This window comes from Rhinolophus sinicus, chromosome 14 (genome assembly GCF_057876585.1).
Source record: "Rhinolophus sinicus isolate RSI-liver-muscle chromosome 14, RSI-T2T, whole genome shotgun sequence".
Taxonomy (NCBI): Eukaryota; Metazoa; Chordata; class Mammalia; order Chiroptera; family Rhinolophidae; genus Rhinolophus; species Rhinolophus sinicus.
Window position 1 is genome coordinate 172891617 of NC_142514.1, and position 13566 is coordinate 172905182.

General features: G+C 39.5%; 1 protein-coding gene across 1 annotated transcript in view; it reads left to right on the plus strand.

The window, feature by feature from the left end:
• EXT2 (exostosin glycosyltransferase 2) overlaps positions 1 to 13566 on the plus strand; it is a 124384-nt gene that overhangs the window by 47253 nt on the left and 63565 nt on the right. The gene's annotated exons all lie outside the window — the stretch shown is intronic.

Here is a 13566-nt window from a genome sequence, read left to right on the forward strand (position 1 = left end):
TCTCAAGGGAACTGTGAGCTGAACATGAAGGTTGGACAAAGGTACCTCTCAGTACCGATAACAGGATGAGAGGTAGTGGTTTGGTAGTCGTGTGCATCTGTTTTCATTCTGTCCTTGTCACTGATTTTTAGTTTGGGGCTTTGGGCAAGTCACTTGCCTTCAGATGTCTCCATTTTATCACGATTGTTTTTATAACCCCTAGTAAAGGCTAATTCTTATTTGTATTATAATCACCAATGAAAGAGATCAAGGGTGAAGGTGGATATTATATTGGCTAGACAGCTACTCCCTAAATGTTGTTGAGGAGACTTCTTGGATATACATTTATTCTCAGAAGGGTCTTCCAGCATCATTCAAAATAAACTTATAACAATTCTTTCGACTGTGTTGGGTCAGAGTTTAAATGCCTCTCTTAAATTTGCTGAAAGCATACAGGGCTATCTGTGGCTGGGAAAGGCAGGCTTCTGGAGAAGTTGAGCTTCGAAGAGGGTTAGGAATCTTGAAGTCATTGATTCCTTCCGTAAGCTGTACCCGACCACAGCTCAGCACATGCTCCAGTTTTATACGAGGTAAGTCAGGAAGTCTAGAGAAAAGCAGGACCACAATAAACCTTTCAGGGCTCCATTTTCTCATCTGTAACACAGGGATAATGTCGTTGAGTTGTGAGGATTAAATAAGTTAATATAGGCAAAGCACTTAAAATAGTGCCTGGTATATAGCAAGTGTCTGAGTTAATCAGCGAATATTTTTTGAGCTCCTACTTTGTCCTGGATACAGTGCCGAGTGCTGGGGATGCACTCGTTACAAAAACAGATGGCAGTTCCTCCCTGCAGGGAGCTTACATTCTGCTGGGGGAATTGATAGATGGTAGTGATGGTGGTGGTGGTGATGATGGAAGCAGAATCTACTGTGAGCATTAAGTTTGCTTTTATCACCCTTTCTCCAGGGACATTTGCCTTTTACACTGAGATAAGTATGACTTTGGGGACATTCCTATATTGATGGTTTATGGTTTACTTCTCCTTGCCTTCATTTTCTGTTTTCCACCTAATTGTAAATTTACTTCTCCCATTCTAAATCCTATTGTATGACTTTGAAAAAGAAAGGAGTTAGAAAACACCATTACTTACTTGCCTTTCTTTGTCCTACGTTCTAGTTCTTTCTCTGTATTCTTTCTCTGATGAGAACTCCGATTTTCAAACTTCCTCGGAATCAACCATGTAATCTGATGCCATGCGAGCTTACAAGGAGCTTATAAATACATGTTGGCCCTTGAAAAACACACCTTGTCTAATTAAAAACTCTGTAAACTTAAGTGAGCACAGAATTTTGCCATTAGAAAGCACTGCCGTGTTCTTCATCACTCAGACATCTTCGTTACAATTTTGTGATTACTAAGGAATATTTGCTATAGCCATTTTCTCTGGTACCTACGAGTGGAACTAACGGCATGGTAAGTCTTTAATCATTCCCCATAAACATAACGACTGAGACTGGAGGTGAACAGGAGGAAATCTGTGCTTCTAGATGGATGACATTCTCACATACGGGCCTTTGGGAATTTTCCAGTCAGCTCTGTTTCAGAACAGAATTTGGAGACTGGTCCATGTACTTGCTTGTTTTCCTAACCTTTGAGTGACTCATACTTTTGGATGTAAGAATAAGATCTAGAACTCTAGAAATGAAGCTACACAAAGGGGAAGTTGTGTCTTCAGCTATTCATAGGGGATGAGGCTGCAGCTGATGGTGAAAGTTCTCAGAAATTGTTGGGAGCATGCCAGGGAGACACAGCTTGAAAGGCTGTGTAAGAACTTCTTCACGGTGCTAGGAAAATGGGGGGAATGAAGAGATGGTTAACAAAATGCTAGGAGTGGAGAGAGTTAGACTTAAAGGAGTAGTAAGTACTCTGCAGCCAGCTGAGGGGCAGGGTTGTGAGCAAGTTCTCGAAGTCCTGAGAAGGGTGAGAAAGAGAAGAAAAGGGTCCACTTAGTACGGCACAGAATTTCATAACTCTGTGAACATTAAGGTGATTTTTTTTCCTTTTCATTTCCTGTGTGCCAACTGGGTAGAGACTCTTTTAAACAAAACAAAATAACAATCTACTATGGATTCTAAATTCTAATATATTTTTAGAAGGCTGGGAATGTGGTATGAGGTAAAAATAAAATTGAGATTAATCCTAGGACTTACTAATTCCTAGTGAGAACCATTCGGTCCTATATGGGATCCTAGGAGAAGAGCAAATATCTGTTCACTGACGTGTGATACGTTAGATCTTGCACTGGGCAGCGGCTGCATTTAAAATGGTTCATAGCTGTTCCTTTGGAGCAACACACCTTAAAATAGAGACCCTACTGGTTAAGCCAAGTCCAGTCCTATTTTGTTGCTGCCCTTGGGAAAAATGCGTTGTGACTTTGAGATGGCATTCTATTAATACGTCCTTACTCCATTCTAATTTCCTAAAACACTTGAGCCTCACTCTGGAGGAACTGCAGGACACCACTATAAAGAAGCTGTGAGAACCCACAGAAACCCACTGCCCCAAATCTGTAGTATTTATGGCCCGGTTTCTTGAATCCTTGCCCTTAAGTGGGGTCTAGTAAATTTTTAGTCTAGCTGGGAAGGTAAGTTCCCCCACCCCCTAAAATAACAAGGGGGCAGAGAATTGATGTGACTGTTTGTATGAAAATGGTCAAATGAATTAGAGAAACAGATAATGAATGTTGGGGATACAGCTAACATCTATCAGGACTAAGAATAATCTGGAAGTTGGGGTACGGGAAAGAGCTCTGCCACTAATGCTTGTGTGTGTGTGTGTGTGTGTGTGTGTGTGTGTATTTGAGTGTGGCTATCTGTGTGTATGTAAAATCTCATTGGGTATTGCTGGGATAGAAGAGTTTGGGTTTTTGTTTATTTAAAAAGTTATTTTTGTAGCTGGCTACTTTACAAATATTTAATTTTAGCTGTTTTAGATTTTTAGTTGATTGTCAAGGATTTTCTTAATAGCCAATCTATGGAAAGCTCTTGGATTTATTTTCAAATTGCTGTTTTTTTTCTGTTTTCTTATTCTAATTTTCTTAGGCTTATTTCTTGCTTTTCAAGATTATCAAATTGGATACTTTATTTTTATATAGTAAGTCTGTGTCTATATCAGAGTAAAGTTAAAGTATGAGACTAGAAGCAACTGAGATTTTAGAAATATTTGAGGGCTCAGTAAATTTCACCTCTAAGATTTTAAATAAAAAGTGGCTATATACTTTTCTCTTTTAAATAGATGAAATATGTTATCAGGCTTTAACTTAACATTTAAGGCAAATGTCAGATTTTTCATTTTAATGAAATTACTAATGAAGAAAGAAAATGTTTTAATATTTTCTACCAGCCACAAATCCCCATAGATTTAAGGATTTTAGTAGAATACCATACTATATGTACATAAATTAGGTTTAAAAAAATCATGATATTCAGTAAATACAATTTCATAGTTTTTATTCCTTTCAAAGTATACTAAAATTAGTGTACTAAATTTTTTGGTACTTGTTCATCTAGGAGGTGGAACTTAATTAACGTGTTTCCCTGAAAATAAGCCCCAGTTAAAGATCGTCAGCCAGACGGACGCATTTAGCATGTTATGACGATGTTGCAGAAGATGACATGACTGTATTTGAATAACTGTAGATTATTGTACATGAAAATATAAGACATGCCCTGAAAATACGCCCTAATGTGTCTTCTGGAGCAAAAATTAATATAAGACCCACTCTTATTTTCGGGGAAATACAGTATATTCCCCTTGCATATGGACTAAACATGGTGACTTGCTTCTAATGGACAGAGTATGGAATGGGAACTGTCAGGAGAAACCTGACAGACCCCACCGTAACCAGATGTTCAAGGTTAACTTCACCTGTAATAAGTAGTGTTGATCTGTATCCTCTGGTGGGGTATGAAGAGAAGGGTACATCACCTCTGTAGTATTCTCCAAGATCCATAACCTCCGTCCAATAATTAGAAAACATCAGACCAACCCAAATTGAGGAACATTTTACAAAATTCCTGACCAGTACTATTCAAATGTCAAGGTCATGCAAGACAAGGAAAGACTGAGAAACTGTCACAGATTAGAGGAGACTAAGGAGACTTGATGACTAAATGCAACACAGTGTACTGGATTAGATCCTGGAACAGAAAAAAGACCTTGGAAGAACGCTGAGACAACCCGAAAAGGAAAAAAAGTCATTTAGTTAATAGAATTAACTAAATGTTAACTTCTTCGCTTTATTCGTTGTACCACGTGACACAAGATGTTAACGCCAATGTTGGGGGGGCTTTGGATGAGGGGATTTGGGGGCTCTCTGTACCACCAGTGCAACTGTTCCTGAAGTCTAAAATTGTTTTTAAATAAAAAGTTAAAAAGAAAGCAGTTCCAACTTTATGTGGCCACCAAATAAAGAAGTATATATTTATACTCACCCAAAAATTGTGAAATGGACTCTGCTACTCTTATGTGAACAGATGTCTGTGGTTTTGTGTAAAAGTCCAGTGGGTGTGATATATGTGTGTTCCTAAAGTGCCATGTTCAAATGATTGAGATAGTGAGGCTGGGGAAACTGTACTGTATGATGGACAAGTACCTCCAGGGGTACCAAGTACTTAGATGGAGGATACGTGTGGAGAGGACAAATGAAACAGCTTCAGGAGCAAGGGAGTGATCAAAGTACTTTTATGTTTTATGTAGTAAGGTATTTGAAATGTAACTAAATTAACAGAATAAATATTTTAAGGGAAAAAATAGTGTGCTGATACATCCCAGGTATATGAACCTGTTTTATTTCAGAAATCCCTTTTTATTTTAAAGAAGGGTAAATTCTACTTTTGTTTATTGAATCCTTGAGTAAAGGTGTACCAAATGTTTGTGATGTGAACTTGACTCCTCCAGAAAAACTAGTAACATTGGCATAGTACAGTTTTATAAAACTTTTGGCCCATGAGAAGTGCCTCTGAGGGGTTTTGCTGATATTCTTTTCCCTAATATTAAGTTGCCATGTAATTGTATGTGTATAAAAATTGAGTAAGCAAAAGAATAAACAGAAGCAGTCTTGCTTGGCATTAATTCTCAACTGGATATCAGTTTGCTTGGGTTATATAATTTGACCCCACCACTGGGTGTTTCAGCCTTGGGCAGAGATTCTTAGAGCCTGTTTCTGCTACCTGCAGGCTGTGGTGAAGTTACCTGTGAAGGGCACTGGTCTCCCTGCTCTTGCACACCCACCTTTACAGCAGGGTCATGAGGACACAACCCAGTGGAACCCTGAGGAGGCTTTGGAAGGGCAGGGATGCTTTCCGGTTTCATTTTGTCACAGCAGACAAAGGAAAAGGACGTAACACGCCTTTTGTACATGTGTTTGAAAAGGCTTGGAATCCCTTTGGAAGTTTCAGATTCATCTTCAGACACAGCTTTGAAAAATTAATCCATGAGGTGTGGAAATATTTTCCAGCCCTTCGCCTGAAATAAATGGTTCTGTCAGCGTTAGTGCATTAAGAGAAAATTTCCTATCGCTCAGATCTCTTGAATCTACGAGGTTGCTCAGAGGCAGGACCACGTCTGCATCTTTAATGGTGCAGCTGGTTTTTAAACTTTTTGAGGGAGAAGGTGAACCGCTTTATTTATCTGTCCTGGTTCTCTGAGCTTCTTGAGTCTGTGTTTTGCGGTTTTTCCATTAATTTTGGAAAATTCTTAGCCATTACTTCTTTATATATCTGTTGCCTTGTTTCCCACCCCAATTCAGGTGTGTTAGAACATTCCATATTGCCCTGCAGTTCTTGGATGCCCTGTTCTGTTTTCTTTCACTGTCTTTTCTCTTTGCCTTTCAGTTTGGATAATTTCTTTTTCTATTTCCAAGTTCACTGTTGTTTTCCTCTGCTATATGTTGTATAAGCCTGTTGAAGGAATTCTTCATATTATGATACTATGTTGTTTTTATCTCCAGCATTTTCATTTGACTATTTTTTAAGTTTCTATCTCTACTGAAAATTCCCATCTGTTCGTGCCAGTTGTTTACCTTTTTCACTAACTTCTTTAACATATTAATTATGGTTATTTTAAGGTTCCTGTCTGAGAGTTCTAACATGTTGGTCATCTTTGGGTCTGGTTCTGTTGACAGCTTTATATTATGACAGTGGGTTGTTTCCTCTCCTCCCCCCTCCACCCACCCCGGGTAAATTTTGATTGAATGATGGACATTCTGTGTAGAAACACAAAAGAGACTGAGGTCCATGTCATGTTTAGAAATGGGCAAACCTCTTCTTCTGTCAGGCCGTTTGTACGGGAGGTTGACTCCATCTGGTTGGCAGTTGGGGTGGGCTTGGATTTTTCTGTTGCTAGACTTACCTCAGCACACCACACGCTTCAGATGCTACTAGTCGTCAGCGGCTGTTACTGTGTTACTGTTACAGCTTGGGGCCCAAGGGCCTGAGGTCTTTCTCAGAGTGCCCACCTCACCCTCTGCTTGCAGGCCTTTCCCCATCAGCGGCAGGCTTTTCATCACTTGTATGTGGTGCTAGGCTCTAGGTGGGGGCAGTGGCATTCTCCATTCCCCTGGTCCAGCCTCAGTCTCAGGCAGGCCCATTTGCTGGGGCCTTGGAGGTGGGGCTTTCTCCGAGTTCCTGCTCCTTCTCCCTGGGGCAGCTGTATTCTGCTCTTTATCTGTGAGGGGTCTTGAGTTGGAAAGAGTTTCCTGCCCCTCCCTTAGTGGTAGCTGACCTCTGATTTGTGTCAGTGCAGGAGCCCGACCTGAGTACTTCTCTTGCTTGTCTTCCAGGGACTGATGCCTTTTGCTTCTGCTCCTCCCACAGGGCAGGGCTGTGTGCCTTTGTCTGGGATTGCCCGTGGGAGGGTGTCCTGCCCAGTGCGAGGCTTAGGGTGCAGGCGCCAGAGTTTCCTGCCTCTCCCTTAGGAGGAGAGGCTTTTGCTTCCACCCTCCCCAGAGGCAGGCAGCCTTTCCACTCCTCCCAGAGGCCGTGGGTCTGTGGCTGGATCTTGGGGATGGGAGGATTTTCTGCTGCTCCCCCAGCAGTTTAAGGCTTTTGCTTTGGATGAAAAACAAGTCAGAGAAGTGTGCAAAGCTTCGTGCCTGTGTGCTGTTGAGGGGGTCTCTCTTTGGGTTCCTTCCTTACCCTAATCTTTCTCAAGAACATCCAGCAGAAAAGAGCTTGCTAGTGAATGCCGACTCCCCTTGTGCCTGGAGATTCCAAACTGTTCTGTTAGCCCCATACGCAGTTTTAAGAACTTGTTAAAATTCAGCTGTTTTCTTTGGCTGCTTTTATGGCAGCCAACTCTTCCTTCTGTGCTGTTTTCAAAGCTGAAATAATTTGTGTGTCCCATCGCTCCTGGAGGAGCTCGTCGCCCTTTGAAATTTGGTTTTTCTCCCTCAAATCCACTTCTCCCATCTTTCAGCTTTTAAAATTCTGTGTAGAAGATACAAGTCATTGTTATTAAATGATGATTTGCCCCTTTAACCTCATGCAATGGAACTTAGAAGGTTTGGAAAGTTTTGTGAGATGCCAGTGGTGCCTGTGCTGCGTTGTGCCCATGAGGCAGTGCTGTTAGGTGGATTTGTTCTTTCAACAAATGTTTGACTGCCTCCTGTTTGACAGGCACTGGTGCTAGAAGCTGGGAATTCAGTGTGAGCAAAACCAGATGTATTCCCACGCTCGTGGTTTCTGAAGAAGTACTATCCTGTTCCTTGGAAGCTTAGAGATGAAACTGGAAGGCACGTGTTATTGGTTGCTGTACTTGTCATTATAGAGTTCTGTCACACTCCCATTTGATGTATTTTTATTATTTCTAGCTATTCTCTGACCAGTTGGATTTCTTTAGCGTCTTCAAGAATTGAAATGGATGGAGTGTGACAGTGGGATCCCATTCTATCCCTCCTCTGCCCCTTCCTCCATTCCCACCCCAAAAAGTCTCCACGGTACGGTAACGTAAGTGACAAAGACCCCCAGGGGACAGGATGGATGAAAGTGTTGAGGAGATAGCTGACATTTTCTGATCTTGTATTCTGCACTAGCACTGAGCAGGGAGTTTTATAAACCTCATCTCATTGAATCCTCGCAGCTTCATATGACAGGTGGGATGACCTCCATCTTACAGATTCAGAAGACAGAGAGGTTAAGGACCTTAAAATTGGGCCAGATCCTCAGAGCCGTGGCTCTTTCTACTGTGCCACACTGGCTCCCTTTAAACCCTTGTTATTGCTAATCCTGTTGGCTTTATGTTACTGAAAATCCAGGAAATTAAGCAGATTTAATTGGTATACAAACTGAACTAGCAATTTCCATTGGAAGTCCCTATGTGCTTGTGACAGTTTTAAGTTGGCCCCGTCCTTGTCCTTTAGGAGCTTTAGTATTCTCATGTTTGAAAGCGTCATAGGGACCTTATCGTTTTTTGTGCTTGGAAACCTGCATGTTTTGTACAATTATGATGGTATCGATTTAATGAAAAGTTAAACGCTTTCTTCCCCCGTTCTTTTGGTGTGACCAATTCACATGTGACTTAACTCTTCAACTGTGTAGCTTCCACAGTGTCTGGTGACTGGGGAATTTGCATAGCTGCTGAAGAATCCGTCATTTAAACTTTGAGATAGAGATAAATGTGGCCCATGTTTTCGGGGGGGAAGAAAACCCCAAACATAATAAAGCTTTTGCATTTGCTCACTGGATGAGAACAGTGGTGCTTTCGAGTATGCCAGTGTAGCTGAAAACTCCTTCCTCTGCCAACAAGTGGCTGACAGTGCATCCTGGAGGGCTGTGAATTATAATACCTCCTAAGCACTTCAAGGTGTTACAGAGGTCCTGCAGAAACAATTAAGCCTGAGAAGTTCGCTTATCCTCAGGCTGAGACACTTGAGCTATGATTATTGGCAACGTTTGCTTCCTTTCCCAGTGACTTGCAATTTGGTGGACAGGGTGAAATGATTTGAGGCGTCTTAAATTAGAGGCTCTGTCCTACAGTTGTGCCTTTGGCTGGTATTCTAGGCGGATTTGTTACCAATCACTGTTTCCTATAAATCCCAAAGGCTGCTGTCTCCACTGTGATTAAATGCAAACATAAAGCTTTGAAATGCGTAAGTTTGAGTGTTGTTTTGAATCTGATTTAAAAGAAAAGAACATATGATGATGGACTCATTTGGGTAGAAAGGCAGGTAAATATTCAGGATGTGTGTGTTTATGCTTCTTAGTGAATTTTTACACCTTTCAGTTTCTTGAAAAAGGACCATTTCCTAAAATTCAACCTTGTGCTGGTACTCTTTAATTCTTTAGAAAGGAGAGGGAAAAGGTCTGAATTTAGAGTTAGGATTCATGGGTTTGAGTTGTGACTCTGCCACTTAACATCTTTGTATCTCACGTGTAAAGTGAAACTTGTATCTGTCCCAAATAAGGGACACGCTAGTTATAAAGAGCAAATTCAATCATAGATACAAAGGTGCTTTGCAGCAGGTAAAACATTCTAACATTCGCAAGGATGCTAATTTTAAAAAATGCCAATTTGTACCTCTAAGGAACTCGTAATCTAGCTGGAGAGAGAAAAGTGATCCTCTGAAATAACAGTAAAATAACTATAGAACAGTATATAACAGAAATAACCTACGAGGTAAAGGCTATAAGTGCTGTGGGATTTCATAGTAGGGGGAGATTTTTGTTATTTGGGGTGATCAGTTAAGGTTTCCCAGAGAGGATAGATTCTTTCAGGCCTCGTAAATTGTAAATATTTTGGCTGGATGACAGGAGGGAAAGCAGCAACATGGATTTAAGCAGGAATGAGATTGGAGTGAGTAGGGCAGCGGCAGGCAGCCAGCAGGCCCCCAGGCTGTACCCATGTGGGAAACTGCAGGACAGCTTAAGTCAGATGTCCTTGGAGGCTAAATCTGTTTCAGCTTATCATTGAGTAGCAGAAATAATCATTGTGATGCTGTTGCCTTTTTCATATAATTAGTGGAAAGAATAGTCGTTCCATAACTCGGAAGTTATCCTGGGCTTTAACTAATGAATAGGGAACTTACCCAAACAAACAGAACCAAAGCTGACAAGTCTAGACTAGAAAGTATCTTTTTCCTGCACCTCTTTTGGTTATGCTTCCAGTTTCCTCGTGTTAAATTTTCAATATGTTTACCACCTTGTGTGAACCCTAATAGTCTCTGATTTTGAATGGAATCCTGAGTCTGAACAAAGCTGGGAAGGTCCTGTGGACCAGCATCCTGCTTTTGGTAGGAACTGAGTTTAATCTCTGCTTGGATAAGAAACTATCTCCTTTCAGAAGGCTGTATTGGACTATGACAGAGTAGCTGGTATTGAAGTAACCCTCTTGCCAATAAAAGAAAAAGAAGTACAAAGGCTTATTATAATAGATAAGACAACAGTTTAGAGCCATTGAAAAGCAACCGATACAGTCAGTACTTGAGGGACTGTGATTCCTGAGAGAAAGGAAGCTCACTGAGGTTTATGTTCTAATTCACAATACCGTGAACGGAATGAAGTCGGAGCAGAAAGCAGCAGAAACCACAGGGCTGAGAGATTGGAGTTAGGAGCTAGGAAAGTATCTGCAATTTAAAGGACAGAATTCCAGGAAAAGGGGGACCACAGGAAAGTAAGAAAAAAATGCGCATGCGCAGTCTTCCCTTAAGGCGTTTGCCAGCCTCCAAGCTGCACGTGATCAGAAGACTCTAAGAATCCCTGCAGAAAGAAGCAGCTGGGTGCCTCACTAGCTATGTAAACCTTCCAGCTGCCATATATAGTGCTGATGAGATAAAGGTTGTGTTCAAGGGCTGCCGAAATGGAGTGGAGGGGTCCTGGTAAATAACCCAGGCTTTCACCGAAGGATCCAAAGGGCCCCATCTTAAGAGTAAGGGAAAGCTGAAAAAAATCGGCCCTAACAAAACTTAAAACCAACCACTAACACGATTAAAGTGGTCTGACTGCTTTCGCTGAGAATACATTACACTCTTAAGGAGGTAAATAATCTGGGTCATCCAGAACCTCTACAATTTTTAGTACAGAATGTCTGGCATCAAATGAAAACTTAAGAGGCATGCTGGGAATTGAAAGCAAACGACCAAAATGAAGAGAAAAAAAAGATCGTAGAAAGAGACCTACAGTGATTCAGATATTGGAGTTATCAGTCAGGAACAATGTTTAATAAAATGGAAGAAGGGATCTATATTTTCAAAAAGGCAAATGGAAATTCTGGAACAAAAATATAAGAACTGAAATTAGGAATTCAACACATGGGTTTAATAGCAGTTTAGACACACAAAAAAAGAAGAGAGGATTATTGGACCATGGAGAAAATTGGTAGAAAATACCCAGACGGGAGCACAGAGAGAAAAAATACAGAAAAGAGAATAAGAGACATATGGGACACAGTGAAAACATTTCATATATGTGTATTTAGAGTCCTAGAAAAAGAGTGTGACAGAGCCAATATTTAAAGAAATGTTGGCTGAGAGTTTCTAAAAACAATGAAAGACATCAAACCACAGATTGAAGAAGCTCTGTGCTCCTTACTGAGATAAATGCAAAGAGCCGTGCCTAGACACATCGTGTTAAACTTCTGTAAGCCAACACAGAGAAAGCTTAAATGCAGTCAGAAACAGAAGACGTGTTCTCTTCAAAGGAGCAGCAGTAAGGCCAACAGCTGATTTATTAGTAAAAAATGGATGAAGCCAAGAGATAATGAAATTGTATCTTGGATATGCTGGGGAAAAGATTGCTAGCCTAGTATTCTTTACCCAGCAAATATGTATATCCTTCCAAAACAAATGTGGGGAAAAAAGAAACTTTCAAACAAACAAAAACTGAGAGAATTTGCTATCAGCTGACCTGAAACAAAAACAAGTTCTTCAAGCAGCAGGAAGATAATTTGAGATGGAAGCTCAGATATGCACGAAGAAATGTAGAATACCAGAAAGGGAAACCATACAAGTAAATATAAATGGAAATTTACTTTTAAAATCAATAATAGTGATGTCTTGTGCGATTTAAAATATATAGAAGAAAAATATTTGGCACTAATAACACAACAAATGGGAGAGGATAAAGAGAAGTTCTTATATTGTTTGGTAAATTGTACAATGACTAATTTGAAGTATAATATCATAAATCAATGATGCTTTAATTGCTAGGATAGCTACTAAAAGAATAACAGAAGACTGAAAAACTAGCAAGCTAATGAAGAAGAAAAACATGGGATAATAAAATTTGTTTGATCAATTCAAAAGGCAAGAAAGGAGAAATGAACAAAGAACAAATGAAACAAATCAAATGATCACATCCTTAAACTCAGCCATATCAATAATCACATCAAGTGTAAATGGGACTGTATGTGCAATTGGAAGCCAAAGATTTTTAGATGGAATAAAGTATTAAAATCCACTTACATTCTTTTTACAGGAGACAATCTTGAGATAAGCCTTGAGGACACAAACTTGAAAGTTTAAAAGTGTGGCAATAAACACACATGCATACATATATGTACATGCACACACAGGCAGAAATCAGTAAGGATATAGAATATTTAAACAGCACTAATAATCAACTTACTCTACTTGACAATATAGAACATTACACTCATCAACTGCAGATTACACTTTTTTAAAAAGGCACGTGGATTATTTACAAGAATGAACAATGTTTTGGGCCATAAATCAAGTTTAAATAAATTGCAAAGTGTTGAAATAACACGTATGTTCTCTGACCGTATTTGTGCAAAGTACAAATCAGTAACACATAAATAGAAATTCCCCAAATGTTTAGAAATTAAACAATATACTTCAAAAATGACCCATGAGTCAAAGAAGATATCACAATAGAAATTAGACAATTTTTCACCTAAATTATAATGAAAATATATAAATGTGTGGAGTGCATTTAAAATAGTGCACAGAGGTAAATTTATAGCTTTTAATGCATATATTGGAAACAAAGACAAATCAGATACCTAAACTTCAGTCTCAAGAAACTAAAAGCGAGATGAATTAAAGTCTCGCAAAATAGAAGGAAATAATGAAAACAATATCAGTTAGGAATAAAATGGAGAAAAAATATATAATAAAGAAAACGAAAACCAAAAAATGTTTTCTTGAAAAGTCTGATAAAATTGATAAACCTCTAGTAAGACTGATGAAGTACAAAGAAAAAATCAGGTTTATCAATATCAATAATGAAAAGTGTATTACTACGGATTCTGTAGGCATTAAACAGACATTAACACAGTTTTAGTCTAATAAATTTAACAATTTCTATTCCTTGAAAAATACTACTTACAAAACTGACACACACGCAAAGATATGTGCATAATCCTGTGTCTATGATTTAAAACCTTTAATCCACGATTTAAAACCTTCACACACCAGGGAATGCCTAGGCCAGATGGCTTTTTTGATGAATTCTAAACCTTTCAAGGAAGAAATAATGCCAATCTTGCATAAAATTTCCCAAGGAATAGAAAAAGAAGGAACACTTTTCATGAGGCCAGCATAACCTTGGTACCAAAACCTGATTTAAATA